The sequence below is a fragment of the Xenopus laevis genome, chromosome 2L, assembly GCF_017654675.1.
Source record: "Xenopus laevis strain J_2021 chromosome 2L, Xenopus_laevis_v10.1, whole genome shotgun sequence".
Classification (NCBI taxonomy): domain Eukaryota; kingdom Metazoa; phylum Chordata; class Amphibia; order Anura; family Pipidae; genus Xenopus; species Xenopus laevis.
The window spans coordinates 173857089-173882399 of record NC_054373.1 but is presented as its reverse complement, the minus strand read 5'-3'; positions in this window follow the sequence as shown (position 1 = coordinate 173882399).

The window sequence follows — 25311 nt, the reverse complement described above, 5'->3', positions numbered from 1 at the left end:
AGAGTGAAAGATTAAATAGGTGGGTAAGTGCAGGAGAGAGTGTATCAGAGATTGGGTGGAGGAGGTGAGATGGTATGGGTTCGAGGGAACAGGTGGTGGGTTTTGAGCAGGTTAGAAGTTTGCTAACTTCATCCAGAGTTGCAGGGGTGAAGGAGTGCAAAGTAGAAGTGAGTGGACTGCATGTTGGTCTGAGATTGTTGTCGGACGGTATGCTCAGCCTAATGAGATCGATTTTTTTATTAAAGAAATGAGCAAGGTCTTGGGCGGTAACATTAATAGGTGGAGGGGGTGGAGGGGGGCATAGGAGTGAGTTAAATGTGGCAAACAGCTGCTGTGGTTTGGAGGACATAGTAGATATTAGAGAAGAGAAGTATTGTTATTTGGCTAATGATAGAGCTCGGTTATAGCAGGAGAGCATGAATTTGAAGTGGATGAAGTCAGGATCAGTTCGTGACTTTCTCCACCGTCGCTCAGCTGATCTACTACATCTTCTGAGGTACCGTGTTACATTACTGTGCCAGGGTTGGGGTTTAGCTGGTCGGCTGTGAAGGGTGGTAGAAGGTGCAAGGGAGTCAAGAGCTGTTGAAAGGGCATCGTTGTAGAGAGAAGCTGCCATATTGGGACAGGAGAGAGTATTAATATGAGATATGGATTGTGCTGATACTGTTGATAATTGTTGTGGTTCAAATGCATTAAGGTTTCTGTACGTGTGGGTAGAGAGAGATGGTTGTGAAGGTGCAGATGAAAGCAGTATCTGAAAGGAGAGTAGATGATGGTCAGACAGAGGGTAGGGAGAATTTAATAAGTTGGATGGGCAGCATGAGTGGCAGAATATAAGGTCAAGAGCATGACGATGTGGGTAGGTGAGTCGGTCCACTGAGAGAGACCAAATGAAGCTGAGGTGGCAGCAGAAGCAGAGTTGTCAATGGGGATGTTGAAGTCCCCTAAAATGAGAGCAGGTGTCTCACTGGAGAGAAAGTATGGAAGCCAGGCAGCAAAGTGATCCAAGAAGGTGGAGTAGGGACCTGGGGGGCGATATATGACAGCAACACGCAGAGAGATTGGAGAAAACAAATTAATGCTGTGGACTTCAAAAGAAGTGAAGGAGAGAGAAGTCGGTGTAGTTAGATTTTGAAACCTACATTTGGGGGAGAGGGGGAGAAGTGAGGGTACAAACGAATGAGTGGGACCAGGGTTTGGGGAGATGTCCCCAGCTGCAAGTAACAGTAATAATGAGAGTGAGACAAGGTGTGACCTAGATTTGACAGTGCGAGCATTGTATTGTTTGATGGGATGAGAGGGGATAATAGATTTAACAATACAAGATAGTGTGCTTAGATTGAGAGAGGGTGATGGGAGGCATAACTTTTCACATTGCGAATATTTTTTCCGTTACCGACTTTTATTACATTCCCCAATAGAGTTATTACATTCCCTAAAAGAGTTTAATCTGGATTTAGAATCAAATCAACATCACTAAAATTCAACCTTTAATAAATTGGATCCCAGACTACCATTTTGGAAGAAATTCAGGCCATAGCCTTTGATCACACTAGAAAATACTGCACTATTTAAAGGTGGCCACATTGAGGAATTTTTCATGAGTTAAATATTTTATACAATTTCATGTTGGAAAAAATTGTATTGGTGCTTCATAAATCCTGAAAACACACTGATGAACAAAGAGGAAGCTGTAGGTGCTTCATTTTTAACAGCCTCCTTGCTTCCTGTCACATGAATTATCTTGGCAAATTTGAATTAAAATATATGGATTCAATTATGACCTTCTTTAAAACGCCATCTTTGGCCTTTGTTCCAAGTAGGAGTTATACTGTGGATGCACTGTATTTGCAATTAAAGATGAGTAAATCAGGACCCGTTTCAAATTAACAATTGATTCTTTTCAATCGAAACTATGAAGATTGGACCGTGGATCTTAACTCAAGAGGATTTCAAATCACTTCAAATGCAGATCATTTCACACTTCACACAGCACAGTGTGAATCAATTTTCCCTTAAAAATATACACAGTAAAAGCAACTAGGCAGCAGGTGGAATAATAGCAGAATATCAATGAAAATTCTAGGCAGCTGCAGGATTCTCAGTTTTCAGAGAATTTGGAGATGTGAACTATCCAGGTTTGCTTGCTCATGGGGACAGCATAGCTAGTTTATTATGATTATTATTGGATGATAAAGAGGAGCTAAAATACTAACTTTTTGTATAGTTTTTGGATGTACCTCCATCACAATAAAGGAAGTAACCTTCCCCATTCTACTTCTTCGTAATCAAAATTGTGTTATTTCTTTAATATTGCTTTTGGGGGGGCCTTGCTTGTGTTTGGTTTGTTTTGGTTCGAGAACCACTCATTTCACTTGTATAAATTGTTATATATTCTCACAGAATTGAGAACATATATAAATATATAATTATGTTTATATATAATGCTTGTGGAGGTAACCGCACTCTTACTTGTTAATTCGCTCGTGGGTGCTCGGTCAATTGTTGCATATAATCTTCAAGATGGACCCGCACACCAACCATTTTCAATTCAATTCTTTATTTTAACATCACTCGTGTATCCAATGTTGTGATCCTTGATAAAGGCCCCAACGAGGGCCGAAACGTTGGATACAAGAGTGATGTTAAAATAAAGAATTGAATTGAAAATGTTTGGTGTGTGGGTCCATCTTGAAGATTATATATACAGTATATATATATATATATATATATATATATATATATATATATATATATTTATATATATATATATATATTCCACAAGGTTGCCAGCACTCTTGAAAAATTGTTTAAATTGCCTGGGTACAGTGTCAATAATTTCCATTTAAATCTACCAAAGAAGATCCGCACTCTCAGGTCTTATGAAAATAATAAAAAGTTTTATTTATTGTAGTCGCATTTTAAAAATAAAACTTTTTATTATTTTCATAAGACCTGAGAGTGCAGACCTGAGAGTGCGGACCTTCTTTGCAGGGCACACGCAGGCAGAGCAGGGCACACGCAGGCAGAGCAGGGCACATACAGGCAGAGCATGTCACACACAGGCAGAGCAGGGCACACACAGGGAGCATATGGAAGGCAAAACAGAGCAGGAGACAGTGAAACCTATCAGGACCACTCTATTATGTACTACATACAGTGACACAGTGCTGGTGCCCCATTAGCATTTTGTATAAAGTGTGAACAGGTGAACAATGTGGGCAGTTTCAGTCTGGGTCTCAGGTAGAACAGTAAAGGTCTTTAGGATGTTAACAATAGAGGTGTCACAGGTGTGAACAATACAGGGGATTAGTCTGAATTTGAAGTTTAAACAATGCAAGGGCCAGTTAATCTCTGTAGTGATACCATTTAAATTTTACATGGTAAACAAACACAGCAGGTAGGTGGAGGGCCACACAATGGGCCACCATGTGAACAGCCCTATTCTAGACCATAGCAGACCATTTATTGAGCAGGGCCCTCTTTGCCATTTCTAGAGCATATTAATTGTATTTATGTATGTAATCTATATAATCTAATTTTGTTGTATATACCCTTCTATAATACAACTCTATGGAATATATTGGTGCTTTATTAGTAATAATAATAATAATACAAATTCTACAATATTGTAATTTCTGACATGGGTATAAGTATGCCTCTTTTAGTGGTGTTGCATTCTGGTATACATGGCAGAGCACTGATTGGTCAACACATGGTGTTTATACTTATCAGTACTTCTGGAAAAGGTGATCACATATAGACATAACTAGGATGAGCAAAATATTTCACAGTGTTTCACAGACAAAAAAAAACACCCATAGACTAATGGACAGTAAAAAAAATGTTGCACGGTTAAACAAATTGTTGCATGAAAAACCTCCCATAATCTAAACTGGTTAGATTCACCCATCACTAAACAGAACCTGTATGGTTGTCTCTGATACATTTAATTGTGTACATTGGTGGCCAACATTCTGACTATAATGAATGCCTTTTGAATATTCAGAGCATGATAAAATGTACCACTCTTCATGCCAACTCAGTAGGGTGCCCATAGTTTGACCCCGTTTCATTACATCTGTGGTTAGCAACAATTATCTTGTAAAACGCACATACATTGTAATGGCTTCAGGATATTGTGACCCTTTAGATATATTCTGTATAGCAGAGACTAGTTTCTAGATTGGCATTTTAGCAATGGCAGCACAGTGATTACCGTACAAATGCGAAGTCTCGGCTCAGCTAGGAAATGAATTAGATATTATCCTAAGACAATTTCTTGCGGGACTCCTGACATATTCAGTTGTTGGATATGTATTAAAAATAGGGGCATTATAGTAGCACATGAATATTCATATGTCTATTTTTGCAATTTTGAACCTCTGGGGAGATTTTCACTATATAAACTAATTTAGAAATAGACATGAAATTGACATGTAATAACACAGACCATGTAGAATTGCTGAGCCAATCTGCTAGAGCAGAAGGAAATACGAATAAAATTAGAATTCTAGTAAAATATACTTTCAAACTGAGAAAATTCTTTCGATTGCTGGAGATTTGAAATAGACAGGACATTTTAACCACTCAGACACCAGCCCAGGGGCTTTATCCTAATGTTATTGTAACAAGCTGAACTGATATCTGGCTTGGCTGTTGTATAGGTGTAAAATAATGTTCTAAATTAAGAACCCATTTGGAATTGATTAATAATTAATGAATAAATTCAGGTTGCCTAGCAGTTGCTATACATTACTCTAGCGGCTCATTGTATTTCTTTAAATACAGTAGAATCCCAAAGTCAAGGGAATGCATTTAAGGAAGTTTTTATTCAATTGTACATGAATTGCACAGGGATGAGATGAAGAAACAGCAACATTTAATAAAAAGAAAAGATTAAAATCAGAATCATTTGTGTTCTTGGATCTTTAATAAAATTGGCATATCAATTAAATGGAACCAATAGGCTAATTTGATTGATTTGACTACGTCCATGACCTAGAGGTTTGAAATTTAGATTACAAGGGAAGCAGTTTACCTGAGTTATCAAATGCCATTATATATTATAAGAAATGTTTACAACAATATTGATATCGATTAGTCTTGGTTGAATTTTATACATCCAAACAGCATGATGGATTGTTCAGATGCAAATATAAAAGACTGGGTGGAATTAAAATGCTGTTTATTCCATATAACATATATTTTACAATCAATAGGTGACTGACCAGTCTACCAATTCATATACATTAAAATTATAATATTTTTATATATTTAATGTGTCTGAATAGGTAGACTGTCCACCTATTGATTATAAAATGGATGTTATATGGAATAAACAGCATTTTAATTGCGCACAATTTATTTATATTTAATAATTCCTTGTGGAAATTTTGTTCAGAAGCAAAACATTGGAACATACTGATGATTAGAAAATCTGGCCAAAAATCAAATGTCAACTTTATTTATGAAATCGCTCCTGGCAGTTGAGCATTTCAAAGGATTAATTCTGGACTTAGTTTGTTAAACCAGGAAAATTGCTAATTGTTGTTTGTTCCCTCAATGTCGGCCTTAACCTACTGCTTAAGGCTGCCATCAGGGCGGCACAGTGGGGACAGTTGTCCTCGGCAGGCAAAGTCTGAGATGAAAGGGGGGCCCGGTCATTCAGCACTCTCTGAAGATCCGAAGCGGCGAAGGAAGTGGCAGCGGCAGAAAGACCTGAAGCAGCGGCTGCGGAAATTCCTGAAGCAGCAGTGGCGGAAATACCCGAAGCTGCTGCGGAAAGATCCAAACCTGGGTGGAAGACCCAAAACTGCGGCAGCGGAAAGAACCAAAACACCGGAAAGATCCTAAGTGGCGCAAAGACTTGAATTAGTGGAAAGACTTGAAGCCCAAAAGACCCAAACAAACCCGAATAATCTGCCATAGCTCGAGGACAAGGTAGACTAAACCCCAATGTTTTTTTTTTATGTTTTTTTTCATTAAACCCCTGGCACCAATTTTTTTTACATTTAATATGGGGCCATTGTTTTTTATTTTTTATTTTCTATGGGGGGCCCTGACCACCAATAACATTTTTAACTTGTAAGGCGGGAGGCTGTCCACCACTGTTCTTTTTATTTTCTACGGGGGCCTCTGACCACCAATGTTTTTGTTTTACTTGTAAGGGGGGCCCCTGACCATGACCACCAATGTTTTTTTTATTTTCTATGGCCCCCTGGCCACCAATGATTTTTTTCTAACTTGTAGGGGGGCCCTGAAAACCAATGTTTTTGTTTTACTTGTAAGGGGGGCCCCTGGTCACCAATGTTTTTTTTCATTTTCTATGGGGCCTTGAACTAGATGTTTTTTAAAAACCTTTATGAGGGGCCCTCAATGATTTTTTTTTAACTTATGACCACTATTATTGTCTGTATGGACTTTTTACTGTCGTGTGAGTGGGATCTCGGGTGGGACTTCGGGGCCAGGCTGTGGTGGGTGGGACCAAGGGTGGGCATGTACAGGAATTAGACCAAGGAATAGCAAAATTTAACAAGCAGAAAACTAAGGGGCAAGTTGATTTAAGACCAAACAGGGAATCTTTCAGGTTCTTGGCTTCTTGATTCAATAAATACAATTGGTGTATCAATTAAATTGAATCAATAGGCTAATTTGATTTGAAATTTCAGACCCCTGGGAGAAGTACTGACCTTGGTTATCAAATGGCATTATGGGTCAGACTCAATAGGGGGTGACATCTATTGTCTACCACATACAATGCTGTTTTGGCACCTCTCCCTGGAAGGTGTAATAATACATCAAAGCTCCAATCTTGCTAATACAACACTTACTTAATGACATCATTGTGGATTATGATAAACAGATTCTGCTCTTTGGAGCAACATTCCAGAGGATATATAGAGAAGCAAGATCCTATGTACAAGTTATTCTGAATTGAGAAACCCAGTTGGATGACAGGTGAAATGTCCTCAGCAAGTCCAGTTGATTTGACTTATTTCTACAGATATTTGGGGTATTAGAAGTCTTGAAAACATAGTTTTTTACTCTAAAAATTCGAATTTTTTGCCCAAAAAACTCAACCATAAAAAATTGTGGTTTACTAAATAATCCCCATAGTTTTCCTGTCATACACCCTCTTGATAATGTTGTCAGTTTGGGATTGGCAGCATGAGAAACTTGGGCTGATAGGTTGAAGAAAATCACATTTCAGAAACTTATAAGAACAACAATGTTAAAAGCCATTTATGAAACATGTTGTTGACCACTAGTGATGGGCGAATTTATTCGCCAGGCGCGAATTCGCTGTGAATTTGTGCGATTCGCCGCCAGCGAATAAATTTGCAAAAATTTGCCGGCAAAAATTCGCCGGCGTCAAAAAAATAATTTTTTGCCGGCGTAACAAAAACGGACGCCGGCGTCAAAAACGGCCCACGGCGTCAAAAAACGGCCGCGCCATTTCACCAATTTTTCGCCGTTTCGCAGCGAAGCAAAACTGCGCAAATCAGCCCATCACTATTGACCACTCATTACATTTTCTGCATTTATTTCTTGTATTAAGTAATTTTGTTGTTTGAGTTTCTACATACAAAAAAGGAATAAGGAAATTTGGTCTATGGTTGAAAGGGCACTGCCAGAATTGCAAGTGCCAGAAATACAGGACCCTTATTTAAAATAGAGCTTACCCTATTTTATTCAACCATACCACCCAATGCTAGACACGATTGTAGCCCAATAGCCTAGAGGGTCAGATTCAATTTGAGGAAAAAAAGGTCAACTTCTCATTTTGCTTGGTTGACTTATGGTGCATTTAGAAATGCATTTAAAATCTTCAACTTCAGCACAGATGTCAATACCATTAATGGATTCTTACTGACAGTATATATTTGATTATTTTCATATGTTTCGTTCCACTATTCTAAGAAAATGCAATTTAAATGTTTTGCATGTACTATATAGTCCGAGTAACCAAAAGCAGATAAATACATGCAATCCAAGCTTATCTATCTGCATCCATGTTTCAGTCTGTTGTGATTAGACAGAGGAAAAGGTTAAACTTTTCCTTTATCGCTGAATAACATTTCTACATTTTAGACAAGGCCTGCTGTTTTCAATATACTTGGTAATAGCTTTAAAGCATCATACAATAACAAGCCAAATCATCTCATACTGTACTGTACACAAGAATAGCATACATAGATAGATGATTCACTGCCCTTTACATACAGCCTGAGGGAAAGCATAAAAAGGGAACAAATTGCTATAAACGTGTGTGGGTTCTGTTAGGATAATTTTTTATTAGCTTTATTTTAGATTTATAAATCATACAGTCTGGTAATCGTACCAACGATTTGTAGAACTTGCAAAAAAAAAGTGTTAAATAAAAATGGAAGTTACAGTCTGTAAGCAAATACATGTGGACATAATGTAGATCTATATCAGAATATATATTTTCATTCTAATATATGCTAATATTCTAATACATGTGGACATAATGTAGACCTATATCAGAATATATATTTGCATTTTATTATATGCTTTCCTTGTGTGTATTTATAAGCAAATGGTATGAAATTCTAACATAAGGTCAACCTTAAATTCATAACTTGATTGACTTTATGACTTTAATTGATTTGATTGATCAATTTCTTCTAATCACCAGCATTAAAAGCTTTTCCAGGTCATAACTTTCGATAAAACTATACATTAAGGGGCAGATTTATCAAGGGTTGAAGTGAATTAGAGGAAATTTTCGAATTAAAAAAATTCGAAAATTGGAAGTAATTTTTTGGATACTTCGACCATCGAATAGGATACTACGACTTCAATACATCGCCAAATTAAACCTGCCGAAGTGCTATGTTAGCCTATGGGGACCTTCTACAGCATTTTTCTAAGTTTTTTGAAGTCGAAGTAAAATCGTTCGATCGTACGTTAAAATAGTTCGAATTGGTTTACTTCAACCTGCAGAATACCCAAATTCGAGGAAAAAAGTTTGAATTCGATATTCGAATTCAAAGTATTTTAATTTGATGGTCGAATTTCGAAGTAATTTTTACTTTGAAATTCGACCCTTGATAAATCTGCCCCCAAATATACATTTTTAAGAGGAGTGTTATCACTGATTAGGCTAAACAGATATTGCAGTATATATACAGTTAGTTAGTTAGTTAATTAGTTAGTTAATGCAAACAAATACATTTTCAAAAACGCGATAATTTAGGGTCAAACATACAGTATATATAATAAAGTCATCAAACAATAAACATTTTAGGGAGAATCTGTTCCCCTTTGCAGGTCAAAGTGTTCTTTTGTAGCTCTGTTTGCAAGAAGAATCAGGTGTGTTGAGTGTTTGAAATGGAAGTCACCATGTGGTTCTCTCTCTTTTGAACCCCACTTGCAAGGGTGGATGGTGCCGTAGAAGTAGCTAGTGTAAGGATAAATTCCTTAGGGTCTTAGGATTAGGGTAGCTAGTGATCAGCAGGATCTCCAAGGAGGCGAGCAGAATAGTTAGTACCCTGGGTTTCAAGTAGCAGAGTAAGGACTCAAGTGTAAGATGTTAAAGGAGAAGGAATGTCTGTTTGCACTTGGGGGTGCCAAATGTTAGGCACCCCCAAGTGATAGTATTGACTTACAAGAAACACCGGGCCGGTGCTCCTATCGGCAGAAAACTGCACCAGCCCAGGGTTTCTCTAGTGAGCACAACAGAGAGATCTTCTTCCGGCGTCTTCTTTCTTAAAATTTCCCTGGGCAAATGCATGCGCAGTTGAACGAAATAGCCGACTTTTTAATTTAAGTTCAGCTTTTCGTTCTACTGCGCATGCGCAACCACGTCAAGAAAGAAGAAGCAGGAAGAAGATCTCTCCGTGGTGCTCACTGGTATAACCCCGGGCCAGTGCAGTTTTCTGCTGATAGGAGCACAGGCCGGGGTAAGTCAATACAATCACTTGGGGGTGCCTAACATTTGGCACCCCAAGTGCAAACCGACTTTCCTTCTCCTTTAAGAGGTTGGAGGGGAATTTAAAGTAGGCAAGCAGGGGGGGGGGGAGCCAGAGTATTATTGGCATGCAGTTTACCAGCTAGGGAGATTCCCTCTGTTACAAGAAAAACAGACTAATAGTAATTTATCAAATTTTAGAGTTTTATAGACCTCGAATGAACTCAAATAAACTCACAACTCAAATGGTTTCTAATTTAAGAACTAACTCAAATGGAAAAAACTTTAATCAGTAAGTTCGGAGTTAACAACCCAAAAGTTCGAATCACTCAAATTGATTGAGTTTCCCTGAATATCATGAAGGCTATAAACATCTTCAAATGGTTCAAGGGACCTCTGCCATTGACTTCTACATGGCCTCAACAGGTTTCAGATGGTGTATCTTTAGATTCAAGCTATTTCCAGGGTTGGGGTATTATAAATCTCAAAAAAAAGTAACCCCCCCAAAAAAACAAAAACGATTTTTGTCTCTAATATAACATCAAAAAAACAATTGTTTTTGTGGAAAACATAACTCGAACCTTAATAAATCTGCCCCTAATATAATAATGTAAATATCAGATGAAAAAGTAGTAACCTCCGCTGTATGCCGCAAATGCACAGAGTTGGTCAGGTAAAATGGGAGACCTAGAATTAATTGCATGTGCTAAAAACTATGATATAATTGGCATCACTGGTGGGATCAAACCTGTGACTGAGTTGTCAGTTTAAAAGGCTACACCCTTTTAAGAAGAGACAGAGGGGTTAAAAAAGGGTGGAAGAGTTTGTCTTTATGTAAAACCTGAATTAAAGCTGTGTTCTAAATAAATAATCATGGATGGCACTGGGGAGGGCGTGGAATTCCTTTGGGTTGAGAATTCGACTGGACAAAAAAACTACAAAGAAAATTATCATTGGTGTATACCACCTCGAATAAGTGATGAGATTGAGGCCCAGCTACTATTAGGGCTCTTACAGGCGAGCGTTTGAAGCTGCGTTCCATTTTTATGCGTTCAGCCGCAGGGGAGCGCAGTTTTTTTCAATGGGGCTGTACTCACACAGGGGCATGTAGGCGCCAAACGCAGGAAAAATGCAGCATGTTGCATCTCAACCTGCGTTCGGTGCCTACATGCGCCTGTGTGAGTACAGCCCCATTGAAAAAAACTGAATGCGTCTACTCCTGCGCTCGCCTGCGGCTGAATGCATAAAAACGGAACGCAGCTTTAAACGCTCGTCTGTAGGAGCCCTTACAAATGGAGGCTACTTCACCGCTAGGTCAAGTTATTATTATGGGGGACTTCATTTATCCAGACATGGGGTAATGGTGTTGCCAAGTCGGAAAAAACTAATGGGCATGTTAATATGCTTTATGACTTTTTATTTCAACTAGTTCAAGAACCTACTAGGAATAACTCTTTTTTGGATCTTTTAATAACTAATAATACTGAACTCATCTCTAACATTTGTGTGGGTGAGGGGCATTTAGGGAATAGTGATCATTACATGGTCTCCTTTGAGATTAAGTTGCAGAAATAAATCTATAAGGGAGTAATTAAAACACTGAACTATACGTGTATAACGGCATCTCTGCAACATATTAACTGGGAACAGGGTTAAACACAGACGAAGAATGGGAAGTCTTTAAAATGCTGCTTAATAAATGTATGTCAGTATATTCCCCTTGTAAGCAAGGAACGTCGTTGCAGAGCAAAACCTTTGTGATCTGACAGAATTGTTGGTGTCTTGAGGATTGGACACTTTTGAGTGAGTACTACCAACTGGTTGTAACTGTTTCCTCACCTGAATCAAATAAGCAAAATAATGCATAAAGCCTTAAACCTGTGAGCAGGTGTGCTCCGCCAATGAGGCAAGCTAAGGCGCTCGCTTCAGGCGGTAGCGCCAGATAGGTTTCCAGGGGCGGCAAAAAGCCGTTCCTGTCACTTTAAAGAGCCGCATTTCCGGTTTTGAAACTGGAAATTCGCAGTTGCGCTCTCCACACTAGTGTTCCTAGTGGGGAGGGGCGGCGTTTAAGGACCAGCCTCAGGCGGCGTCTTCATTAGAATTAGCGCTGCCTGTGAGCTACCAATTCATTTTTCATTTCGTCTGCACAACTCTTTTTTCTAAACACATACGGGCATTTACTAAGCTTGAGTGAAGAATTTAAATGAAAAAAAAAATCGAATTTCTAAGTATTTTTATAGGTACTTCGATCATCGAATTGGTCAAATTTGATCGAATTCGATCGAATCGAGCTGCAGTGTTAGCCTATGGGGACCTTCCCCAGCACTTTTCTAAGATTTTTTTGATCAAATGAAAATCCTTCGATCGATTGCTTAAAATCGTTCGATCGAACGATTTTTATTTGATCGAAGTATTTGCGCTAAAATCTGAATATTCTAATTCAAGGATTTTACTTCGAGGGTCGAATTCGAGGGTTTTTTAACCCTCGAAATTTGACCCTTGATAAATCTGCCCCATAATCATTTTTTAACTATTTGTTTGCATAGGTTACTTTACAAAATGCATAAGGCCCCATGAGTGCACCAGTTACTTGTATAATTATCTGAAAAATGTGATCGATTTTTATAAGCTTGTTTACAACAGAGAGGAAGGAGAAAGTATTTTCAGTGGGAAAAATAGTTTGTGAACAAGAAATATATAACTCTTTTCAATCAAAAGTATTGTAGGTCACACAGGGAAAAACTGAATTCAGTTTAGTAACAGAAACAAACTTGAAGGTTAAAATTTATAGCCTATGAATGTTCAAGTAGTATAAATTGTTGCAACAATATAAATTTTATCATCGCTTGCCCACATAAAATACAGGACATTTTATTCTGCATTCTCTGTGATGTTACACTGTATTCTTTGCAGAGTAAAACAATGCAAAAGATGGACTGTACCTTGATTTAGGTCACCGAAAACAATCAGTGGTATCTTAGACAAAGAACATTGGCATTTATTTCCAGAAAATATTGTCTGAGCTGTGTGCATGGTTAAGCTGTAGCCCTTGTTAGAGAAATGGTGATGTTACAACTGCCAGTGGATAGCTTATAAAACTTTGAAGTTTGATGCTCCATCCTCCAACAGAAGCCCTAAAAATACACAAAATATGAAAAGGAATTATATTTTTGCATCACAAGTGTTTTCTTTTTTATTAGAATGTGTCTCTCTGTGTGTCCTTTTGTTATTGGGTAGAGAAGAGTGTGTCAGTTCATATGGAGTGGAAATTGACACAGGACCAAAAGTATGGGTCCCCAACCTTTTTTTTTTTTACCCATGAGCAAAACTCAGATGTAAAAAGAGTTGCGGAGCAACACAAGCATGAAAAATAAAATAAAGGCTGTGATTGGCCATTTGGCAGCCTACAGGAGACTCTGTTTGGCAGTACACCTGGTTTTTATGCCACCAAAACTTGAACCCAAGCCTGGAATTCAAAAATAAGCTCCTGCTTTGAGACCACTGAAAGCAACATCCAAGGGGTTGGTGAGCAACTTGTTGCTCGTGAGCTACAGGTCAGGGATCACTGACCAATAGGAAACCAAGGAGAAAAGATATGTATCTGTCTCTTGTATCTTGAAATAAGCAATAAGCCTCATTTTTGACCTAGAGTATAAGTCTGGCATGTTTAAATGGAAACAATGTTTAGCATGCATATTGATGCAATTCATTAAAGATATTTGTACCAAAACATACCTCTTGCACTTCAATAGAAATGCACCAAGCACTAATGCAGCCACCCAGTCGGCTATTATAATTAATGCTTAAAGGAATTGTTCAGTGTAAAAATAAAAACTGGGTAAATAGATAGACTGTGCAAAATAAAAAATGTTTCTAATATAGTTAGTTAGCCAAAAATGCAATGTATAAAGGCTGGAGTGATTTGATATATAACAAGTCAGTCAGACACTACTTCCTGCTTTTCAGCTCTCTTGGTTTACACTGACTGGTTACCCTGGCTACCAGGCAGTATCCAATCAGAGACTTGAGGGGGGGCCACATGGGTCATTTCTGTTGGTTTTGAATCTGAGCTGAATGCTGAGGATCAATTACAAACTCACTGAACAGAAATGTACCATGTGGCCTCCCTTCAAGTCTCTGACTAACTCAGAGTTATAGAGCTGAAAAGCAGGAAGTTGGATTCTGGCTGTTTTATTAGACATCTGTTCACTCCAGCCTTTATATATTACATTTTTGCCTAAAGGTGGCCATACACGGATAGATCCGCTCGTTTGGCGATGTCGCCAAATGAGCGGATCTCCCTCCGATATGCCCACCTTGAGGTGGGCAATATCGGGCTGATCCGATCGTGGGCCCTAGGGCCCAACGATCGGATCCTAGCGTTCGCCAAACGGGCGGTCGGATCGCGGGACCGCATCAACGAACAGATGCGGCCGCGATCCGACGGGATTTTTAATCCCATCCGATCGAGATCTGGCCGACTTTCGGCCAGATCTCGATCGGGGAAGCCCGTCGGGGGCCCCCATACACGGGCCAATAAGCTGCCGACACGGTCTGTCGGCAGCTTTTATCGGCCCGTGTATGGCCACCTTAACTCTAACTATATTAGAAACATTTTTTATTTTGCACAGCCTATCTATTTACCCAGTTTTTATTTTCACACTGAACTATTCCTTTAAGTTGATACTCTGAAATTACTACAACCATGGTCATAGAAATAATCCATGGTTCCTATAGCAGGCTGAATCAATCCGCAGCAAGTGACTTAAATGCGGTATTTAAACCATTAACATAGAAATGTCAGAATATAATAAAGTGAATATGTCATACTTTGCTGGGGCCACAGTATCATGAAATGGTGCACTCACTGTGGCATACAACAGTACATTGCTAGGAAAATAAACCAGTCATATATGTGTCTGAAATGTTCAGACAATGCATCATATATTGCAGCTACTATGGTGTTCTGAAATGCTAAAGCCACTATTACTTGAAATGCTTGGATCACTGTATTATACAGTATATATCGGTGGTATCAAAGTGTCAAGAAATGCTAGGTGCATTGAATTTTATTTGTTAGGGCTAATGTGTCATATAGGGGAACCATTGTGTCTCTCAAAAATGCTGGAACAATTGTGTCATAAATTGCTTAGGCCATTGTGTCATGCCATGACCACACTGGAGCCACTGGAAGTTGGGAAAACTTTACACTTGCTTATATTCTTATTACATAAGTTGATAACTATGTGTGTTTTATATAGGCACATCCCTAGTAATATGGAAGCCTAAGTGGATCCTGATGGGGACCTTGTGCTTATGTAACCCCTGTAGTTCTCACAGTGTACACTAGATGGCACTGTGTCATAGTATAAAGGTCTTGGGAACCATGAGGTCTGGGTCCAATACTTTAGCCCAACCAAGCAGGCTGGAAGGGAATGGGTAGTGTGATCCTAGGACCAGTCACCCTAGTAAAGTGATAGCATACTCTTTTATAGATCACTCTAGGAATGATAGACAGGTTATCTAGTTGAGCAGCTCAAGGCTCCGCCGAGGATATTAGAGGAATTAAGATCCCAGGGTATTAATGACCCAGAGTAGGGACTAAAGTGTTGAGGGGATGATAGGAATTCCCCTAGATGCCACTTAAAGCGATCATGAAAACTGGGCCATACCCCTCACAAGCTGCATAACCCTCTGCTGATGTGTCCCTGGCCTGTAGGGATTTAGCCTATACTGGTACTTTGAGTAGATGCTACCTTTATGCTATCTGTGTTCTAAGCTCCATTGTGGATCTGCTCTATTGTAAATAAATACAGTTCTTGGTTAAGCATAAAAGAACATCTGGTGCCTAATTCTTGTGCATTGACACACAGTTACAGTTACACTACACCCTGCCTCCACCCCGCTGCGAGGGCTTACCCCTGTGTAAAGAAAGTCTGATTTGTGGTTCCACACCACATGGAAAGTAGCTACAATTGACCACAGTAGTGTCAGTTTACTATAGAGCTACACAGTATATGGATTTTAATACGGTATCAAAAAAGGGAAAGTTGTGCTCACCACTAATTTTCAAACCATTAGTGGGGGGGGGGGGGTAATGGGGGAAATGAGGTTGTGACTACCAAATTCATACAGACAAATACAAGAAGTCTCTACACTCAACCCATTATCAATAGGGAAAACAGGGATTGTTTGTCCATATATTGCAATATATTGAAGGTGCCCAACTACGACAAAGTCATCCCATATCTGCCCAGTTCTAAACTCACTTTCATCTGATTCATTAAGAATTCTACTGCTTACACAGGGACTATGTTTTACCTTGCTTGCTTTCAAGGTTAAAACTCCCAAATGGTTGCCCTTTTATTTGCCACCACTGGGATCACCTGACTGTAGCTGGAAAGAGTGGGAGCTACAACATGGGGCTGGTCACTGCTCCTGTATAAACTACTTTGACATAGTTGGCCAGCTTATATCACAATATATGGATCAACAATTCAAAGGAGGGTATTTTTTAGTTGCTTAAGACACTAACCCCAATATGTAATAAAAGGCACTAAGTTTGCCCAGGAGCAGTAACCCATGGCAACAAATAAGATGTTTGCATTTAAACAGGTGACCAGTAAATGTTCACTGCTGCTGATTGGTTGCCATGGCTTACTGTTTCTGGGCAAACTTAGGGGCACATTTACCTAGGTTCGAATATCGAGGGTTAATTAACCCTCGATATTCGACCGTCGAAGTAAAATCCTTTGACTTCGAATATTGAAGTAGAAGGATTTTGCGCTATTCCCATGATCGAAGGAATAATCGTTCGATCGAACGATTAAATCCTTTGAATCGAACGATTCGAAGGATTTTAATCCATCATTCGATGGATATTCCTTTGATCAGGAAATTGTTAGGAAGCCTATGGGGACCTTCCCCATAGGCTAACATTGGCCTCCGTAGGTTTTAGGTGGCGAACTAGGGGGTCGAAGAAGTTTTTTAAAGAGACAGTACTTCGACTATCGAATGGTCGAATAGTCGAACGATTTTTAATTCGAATTGTTCGATTCGAAGGTCGTAGTCGAAGTAGCCCATTCGAAGGTCGAAGTAGCCATATTTGACCATTCGAAATTCGAACTATTTTTCCTCTATTCCTTCACTCGAACTAAGTAAATGGGCCCCTTAGTGTCTATACTTACATAACCCCAAAATGCCTCAATGTACTTGATATATTGATAATGGGTTGAGTGCAGAGGACCTTTGTCTGTCTTAATATGGAAGCTCCTAAATTTGTTAATCAATGTGGCCAGCTGATCATTGAGATATGGGTTAATATTTGAAAATTTGATTTGAATGTGGGCTCATTCCTTAACCTCATGGCTTTTTAGATAGAACTAAGGGCTTTATTTTTTACTACACAATTAAATATGGAACAATATTTACTCATGGATGTAGTTCTGATGCTATCAAGTGTGAACTTTGCTCTAAATTCCTACTGACACACAGTTTCATTAGGAGCCATTTTATTTTCCTGTGTGTTGTGGGGGTACAGCCAGACTCCTTACAGATAGTGGTCCTGTTGGAATCAAGCTCGAGGCTAAGGTACTGCAGGACAGCAATGATAACCATTGTGACATCCATAACTGCATCATCAAAGTTGTGTTAAAATATACTGTATAAAATATATGTTCCATTGATTTTAAATATGTTGCTTTGAGTGACCATGCAATTTACCCCCATGGTCAGACTGGGTCGGCGGGACGCCAGGAAAAAAAACAATGGGCCCCAGTTTTCATGGGCCTCACGGGCCGAACCCGCTCCCTGCCCAAATCCATTGTTGCTACCCCAACCTCCCTCTCTGGCCCCAGTCATGGCAAGAAAAAGGTACGTGCACTGGGAAAGGGTGGTTGCGGCAGGAGTGGGGGGCCCAGAGGGGACTTTGGGGTAGGGGCAGGGGGCCCATGAGAGAGCAGCCCTGGTGGGCCCCCCAGTCTGACCCTGTTTACAGCTGAAGTTAGTTTTGATTTTGGCCCGATTTTTGTCTAGAATAAGCTTGCTCATTCAATTTTTCTGCTTTTCTTTGACACATGCAATATACATAATATATTCCTTGCCACAGAATCCAGTAAATAGTATTTTTTTAGTTGGTTCCTTTGCTAGTTGTGACAAGAATTTATCATATTCATTTCACAGCTCGGAATGCTTCCTTCCCAGAACTTCCCAATGCACCAATCGGTTTTTTGGTAATTAAAACCTGTCCTAATTGCACAGTTCTTTCTCTGTCTGTAGTAGAAGCTGAGCTTCCTCTGCTAATAACTGTATAAGCGATGCCCTTTAGTTGTTAAATCTAAATTCATTTAAGAAGAAAAAAAACAAGATCATTAAGTGAAAAGGCAGTGTGAAAAATATGCACCCGGGAAAATGCTGGAAGAACCGGGATGTATGTCATGCGGAGCACAATGAAAGCAAATGTCATCCATTTCTTGTGTTACGACAACCTTCTTCTTTTCCATTCCCTGATTTAATAGCTAATGTACACTGGAACAGCTTTCCTTTGCAAATCTTCTAAATATTTGATATGTTTATTTTAATTGACGTCATGTTTGGTAGATTCTTTAGGAGGTTTATAAAACATGTTGTCATTTTTACTCCTCTCGAAGTTTTGTAAGGTTGAACTGCTTGAGCATAACAATTCTTTGCATTTATGTTTGTGTGATTGATTTTATGTTTTTTCTGTTCGATTGTTTTGTGCAAGTGCATAACAGTAGGGGCAGGAGATCTAGCAACTGAGCAGAGGCTGAGCAATGCAGAATACTCAGTGAGGTCCTGACTGATGATCACTTTCAATTTATATAAGCGAAATAGGTTATCTTAAATTTCCATCTTTCGCTGACGGCGAATAAATTAGTGAAACTTCATCAAGAAAAATCTGCAGAGTCAAAAAAATTATATTGACGCCCTTTGACTTCAACTCATTTTGTGAATTTTTTTGCCGTTTCGGGACCAACAGGACAAATTCATCCATCACTAGTAGTGATGGGCGAAAAATTTGCGAAATCGGAAAGTTCGGCCGTTTTCACGAAACAATTGTGATATTTGGAAGTTTTCACTCAAAAATCGTGAAATTTTAAGGTTTTCACTAAACAAATCGGGAAATTTGAAAGGTTTCACTAAAAAATTGTGTAAATCGGAAATTGATGCTGCGAATTTTCACTGACGAAGTCACGCGGGAGATTCACAAATTTATTCGGCGGCGGCGAAACACGAAAATTTGCCGCAAATTCGAGCCAGGCGAATTTATTCGCCCCTCACTAATCACTTTCCTTATACAGGTATAGGACCCCTTATCTGGAAACCCAATATCCAGAATGCTCCGAATTACGGAATGGCTGTCTCCCATAGACTCCATTTTATCCAAATAATCCAAATTTTTAAAATTTTTTAAAAATGATTTCCTTTTTCTCTGTAATAATAAAACAGTAGCTTGTACTTGATCCCAACTAAGATATAATTAATCCTTATTGGAAGCAAAACCAGCCTATTGGGTTTATTAAGGGGCACATTTACAAAGCTCGAGTGAAGGATTCAAATTAAAAAAACTTCGAATTTCTAAGTGTTTTTTGGGCTACTTCGACCATCGAATGGGCTACTTCGACCTTCGACTACGAACGATTCGAACTAAAAATCGTTCGACTATTCGACCATTCGATAGTCGAAGTACTGTCTCTTTAAGAAAAACTTCGACCCCCTAGTTCAGCAGCTAAAAGCTACCGAACTCAATGTTAGCCTATGGGGAAGGTCCCCATAGGCTTGCCTGTGTTTTTTTTGATCGAAGGATATTCCTTCGATCGTTGGATTAAAATCCTTCGAATCGTTCGATTCGAAGGATTTAATCGTTCCGGATAATGGATCCCATACCTGTTCATAGTAACCAATCAGCAGGTAGAAAATAAAGGTCTGCTTTTTAAAAGCCAAGATGTAATTGCTTGCTATAGGTTCTTGGATCACGCTTTATGTTGTTTGTTTCTTTTTCATTCTTGGTGTAACTCTTGCTCCTTTACAGCCTCTTGGCATAATCTATTTTTTTTCTTTTAAATGCAATAGAAAAGACCACAAATAATTACAACGAAATGAAGGTGGTTACACATTTACTCTTAGGGGCCGATTCATGAAGCTCGAGTGAAGGATTCGAAGTAAAAAAACTTCGAATTTCGAAGTGTTTTTTGGGCTACTTCGACCATCGAATGGGCTACTTCGACCTTCGACTACGACTACGAATCGAACGATTCGAACTAAAAATCGTTCGACTATTCGACCATTCGATAGTCGAAGTACTGCCTCTTTAAAAAAAACTTCGACCCCCTACTTCGGCAGCTAAAAGCTACCGAAGTCAATGTTAGCCTATGGGGAAGGTCTGAGTTTTTTTGATCGAAGGATATTCCTTCGATCGTTGGATTAAAATCCTTCGAATCGTTCGATTCGAAGGATTTAATCGTTCGATCGAAGGATTTAATCGTTCGATCGAAGGAATAATCCTTCGATCGTTCGATCGTAGGATTTGCGCTAAATCGTTTGACTTCGATATTCGAAGTCGAACGATTTTAGTTCCTAGTCGAATATCAAGGGTTAATTAACCCTCGATATTCGACTCTTGATGAATCGGCCCCCAAATGTTTAAATGAATTTCTAGTAGACTTAAGGCATGAAGACCCAAATTACGGAAAGATCCGTTATCCGGAAAACCCCAGGTCCCGAGCATTCTGGATAACAGGTCCCATACCTGTAGTACCACTGCCCAAGTCTTATATTAAGACCATTACCATCTTTTTCTATGCTTAACACCCTAAATAAATGGAAATTATTCAGGCACTGCTCATGTTTGAAAACATAATTTAATAATGGAAGAAAAATTGTGTATTTTGTAAATATTGACCATAAAGATAAGGCCGAATTTTAGTGCTATCAGAGCTTTTTGAAACCGCAGTTAAACTCTATTTCTCTAAAATCCCAATATGTAGATGTTAATAGCCTTCGTGAAGTTCCAGGTTTTTTTTGGAGGGTTTTGCTAGAAAATTCTAGTTATTTTTTGCCAAAAACTCGATTAATTCAAGTTTTTGGGTTTCACAACTCGAACTTGCTGTATCAAATTTTTCCATTTGTGTTTTTTCTTAAATAAGAAACCATTTGAGTTATGAATGAATACGAGTTCATTAGAGGCATAAAAAAAACTCTAAGGGGCAGATTGATCAAGGGTCGAATTAAAAAAATCGAATTTAGTGTACCTCGACTATCGAATAGTGCAAAATTCAATTTGAATTAAAAAAAATTAGACTATGCGAATATCTACATGTATCTGTATATGTACTCTCTCTTTAAAAATGCAACATCTAAAACTTGCCGAATTGCTGTTTTAGCCTATGGGGGACTTCCTAAAATGTATTTGGAATCATTTGGTGGACTTTGAAAAATCAAAGATTTTGGTGCAAATCCTTTGATTCATTCAGGCGATGTTGGTTTGTGACTTGTTGCAATAAACCACCTTCTTTTTAACCAAAGTGCTGCCTTTCTATCCTCTTGCATATCTGATGTGGGAACAATGGGAACGCTGATGGCTGAGCACCCGGTACATCTAAATGGAGCTGCACTAGTTTAAACACACAGGGGGTAAGTCTGGAGCGACCAACCCCTTTTTCTACTTTGTATAATAAAACAGTAGCTTGTACTTGATCCCAACTAAGATGTAATTAATCCTTATTGGAAGCAAAACCAGCCTATTGGGTTTATTTCATGTTTACAATAATTTCTTAGACTTACGTAGACTTAGGGTTCAAGCACATGGGCAGATTCTGGGAGATTTAGTCGCCTGGCAGCTAATCGCCTCTTCTGTGGGGGACAATCTTGCGTCACGAGGAAACATTGGGTGACTTCACAAATCAAAGTGCCGCGAGTGCATTGGCACTGGCGCTTTGTCATTATATCATTTGGCAGGCAGGGGGGAGGCAGTTCGGGGAGATTCTTGCCCGAAAAAGAGGCGATTAGTCACCAGGCAACTAGTCACACAATTTCGCTCTCCGCCCCTAATTTACATATGCAAATTAGGATTCGGATTCGGTTCAGCCTGCCAGAAGGATTCAGCTGAATCCTTATCCTGCTGAAAAAGGCCGAATTCTGGATTAAGTGCATCCCTAAAATGTAATTCACTGTGCAAAACGGTTATAACTTTCACATAACTGAAACATGCTGGCTGATAATGCCAAATTATACTTACAAGGTAACCAGCCTAATTTGCAAGTGTATTATATTTATTTTGATCTATTAAGTCCATCTATCATAGGGGGAAAATTCACTAACCTGCCGAGTTGCACTAGCGCAGGCTTCACCGCACTTCGCCAGACGAAGTTTCGCCAGGGCGCCGCTAATTCCCTAAAATTCTAATTTGCAATTAGGGAGGCGAAAGGTAGTGAAGTTGCGCTAGCGTTAATTCGTCAAGCTAAGCGAAGTTGCCCTAGCGTTGGCTAATTTGCATATGGCGCCAAGTTAAAGTACAATGGACGTATATGTTGCAGCAAATACATTACACTACACAAGCCTGGGAAAGCTTCATAAAATAAAATAGAGGTGTTATTTTGCCCTATACATGTGCCCACTGTATCGTTTAGGGAAGGAGGGTAACCCCAAAAAAATTTACGATCTTTTTCAGCCTATCACCCTTAAAGGAAAAGACGCCAGTGTTTTTTGGAACTTAGAAAAAATGTCAACTTTTTTTTAAGTAATTCCTATCTACTCTATTGCATTTCGCCTGGTCTGAGGTGGCGAAGGCAAGTCTGGCGCAAGAGGTAACGTTCAGTAAAATGCGCAAGTTAGTGAATTAGCGTAATTACGTCCCTTCGCCATAGCGAAACTTCGCCTGGCGTAAGGGTGCGAAGTAGCGCTAGAGTAGGTCCACTTCGCTAGTGAATTTACGCCAGCGCCCGTCAGTAAATCGGCAAAGTAACGAAATGACGTTACGCTGGTGAATTTGCGCTAGCTTTAGCCGCTTTGCGCTTTAGTGAATTTGCCCCATCAAATCCAGGTAACTTGGCTGTACAGCTGCACACAACAGAATCAATACGTACATTGTACAGGTTACATTTAGGTGATCTTATGCTGGGTATATTTTTAATAGCTGTTTAACATGTCCTTAGGACTTCAATGTCTACCAAAGCCCCTAAAATACATATAAAGCTGATCTCAGTATGGCAGATATCTCAATCGTTTCCCTGTAGTGGATTAATATGGTGCAGTATTTTGATTTTCATGAGTTTGAAATGAGTCCATATTCTGAGGTCCAATCAAAACTCTTGATGGCCTATAAACTGATTTTGTGCATTTTTCCTGTCACCCCTCTTTTTAGTGTATCTTTAAACTGGCAGAAGCAACTTTTACGTTTCTGCCACTTTCTTTGCAATTGCTGTAACCATTTCTTTTAAGTTCCAAGACAAAATGCGTCTAGTCTTTTTTTAAGCGCTGTATATTTCTTCTTTATAACCTCCTGTTTTTAGGCAAGCGCATAATATGCTTTTTTAATTCTCCCGATATCAACGTGATAGCAAAACCTATTGATGTGTGTGTGCTACTTTATTGTCTTAAAGTTCAATAAAAACAATTAACATACCCTTTGAAGTAATGACAAGGAACACTTTGCAATATACAGTATTTACTTTTGGCTGTCAGGAGTAAAAAATGTTGGCTCTTGCTAATGAAATGATTTTCCGAGACTGTTCCAGGCAGTACTCACTAGAAATCTAAATGTTTCCTGTTCTCCAGGTCTAAGCAGATTACTAGGCACAAGAATTCTTCTAGTAATGCTGGTTTTATTATCTCACATTTGTCAGCGTTGACATTCCACTGTAAATCCTGAAACGGAATATCTTAATAGATTCAACAGGAATAAGCAACAGCTATAAGGAATGGAAATTAAAAGTTACTTTTTATTATGTTTCGCACATAGTGATTTATAAACTTTCCGGCATTTTTACTTGAACTGGTTGCCAACGAGGAAATGAAGACTTTAGTGGCCCCATTTCATTTTGATATTTGCCTAGAAAGGACATTTAGAACTGAAAGTTGATGTCCCTGCACAATGTTTAGGCATCATCCAGTAGACTACATTCTGGGTGTAAACTATTGGATGCTGGTGCCATGTTTCCTACAAAAATGACAAAATTAATTCACTTGGGTCCTTTAGGCAGCATGGCAACTTTTTAGGATCCATCGGGAAACTCACTGCCGAGGCAATTTTAAAGGAGAATAGAAGGCTTAAAGGGCACCTATCACAGCCAAAATCAAACACATAATAACAATCTGACCAGTACAACATACACATGTTTAATCAAACTACATATATAGTTTTTTGAAAAAAACTGCAGGTTTTAAAAAATCCCTTACTTTGTCAAATGGGTTCTTTCACTGAGGGAGGCCATACTGAGACTATAATATGCAAATTTCAGGAGCATGCTCAGATTGTTACACTGTTTAAGTATTCTACCCAGAATGCCTTGTTTTAGTAAACTCCTCCACTAGAAGTATCAGGAGATTTCCCTATCTTGTCCCCTGCTGGTGATGTTATTATGTAAATGAAGGGCACACACTAACTTCCAGCAGGTGGCAGCACTACTGAACAGCAGCTAACACACAGGTTTGGCTGATTTGAAAATAGCTTAGAGGGGTTGATAAGCAACAAGGAATTTCAACTGAGCATGTGCGAGATTTCAGAGCTGCAGTTGGCTGGGAAGATAAAGGTAGGAGGAGCCAGTGAAATCCAAGATGTCTGCCTCAGCTAGAACTGCAGTGGAGATAGGGGAGATCTTGCAGAAGGTATAGTGAGCTGATCATTTACATTATACAAACAATTCTAACTGTTTTAAAAATCGGATTTCTTGAACTTTCACATAGTGTATTTACTTAGGAAATGATTTTAGTGATGATTGGTGCCCTTTAATCACTGAGGGTGCCATTAGAAGTCAGATAGTAAAGCCAAACTTTTTCCTCTACTGTACATGTTCATGGCCAAGGTTATCACAAGGGCACTGAACAGATAGCGGAATGACTCTCACTAGAATAGTACCCCCGACAGATGAGTTATTCAGAAAAGAGCAGGTTGATAATTAACTATGGGATTTTCTAGCGATGGGCGAATTTATTTGGCAGACGAAAATTCTCTGGCGAATGTGCGCCGGGATCCAAAAAAACGGACGCCAGCGTCAAAAACGGACACCGGCTTCAAAAACGAGACGCTGGTGCCGTTTCGCGAACTTTTCGCCGTTTCGCGAATTTCGCAGGAAATTCGCCCATCATTACTATTTTCTTTAACTTAACCTACATTAGAAACACAAGTTACTTGTTTC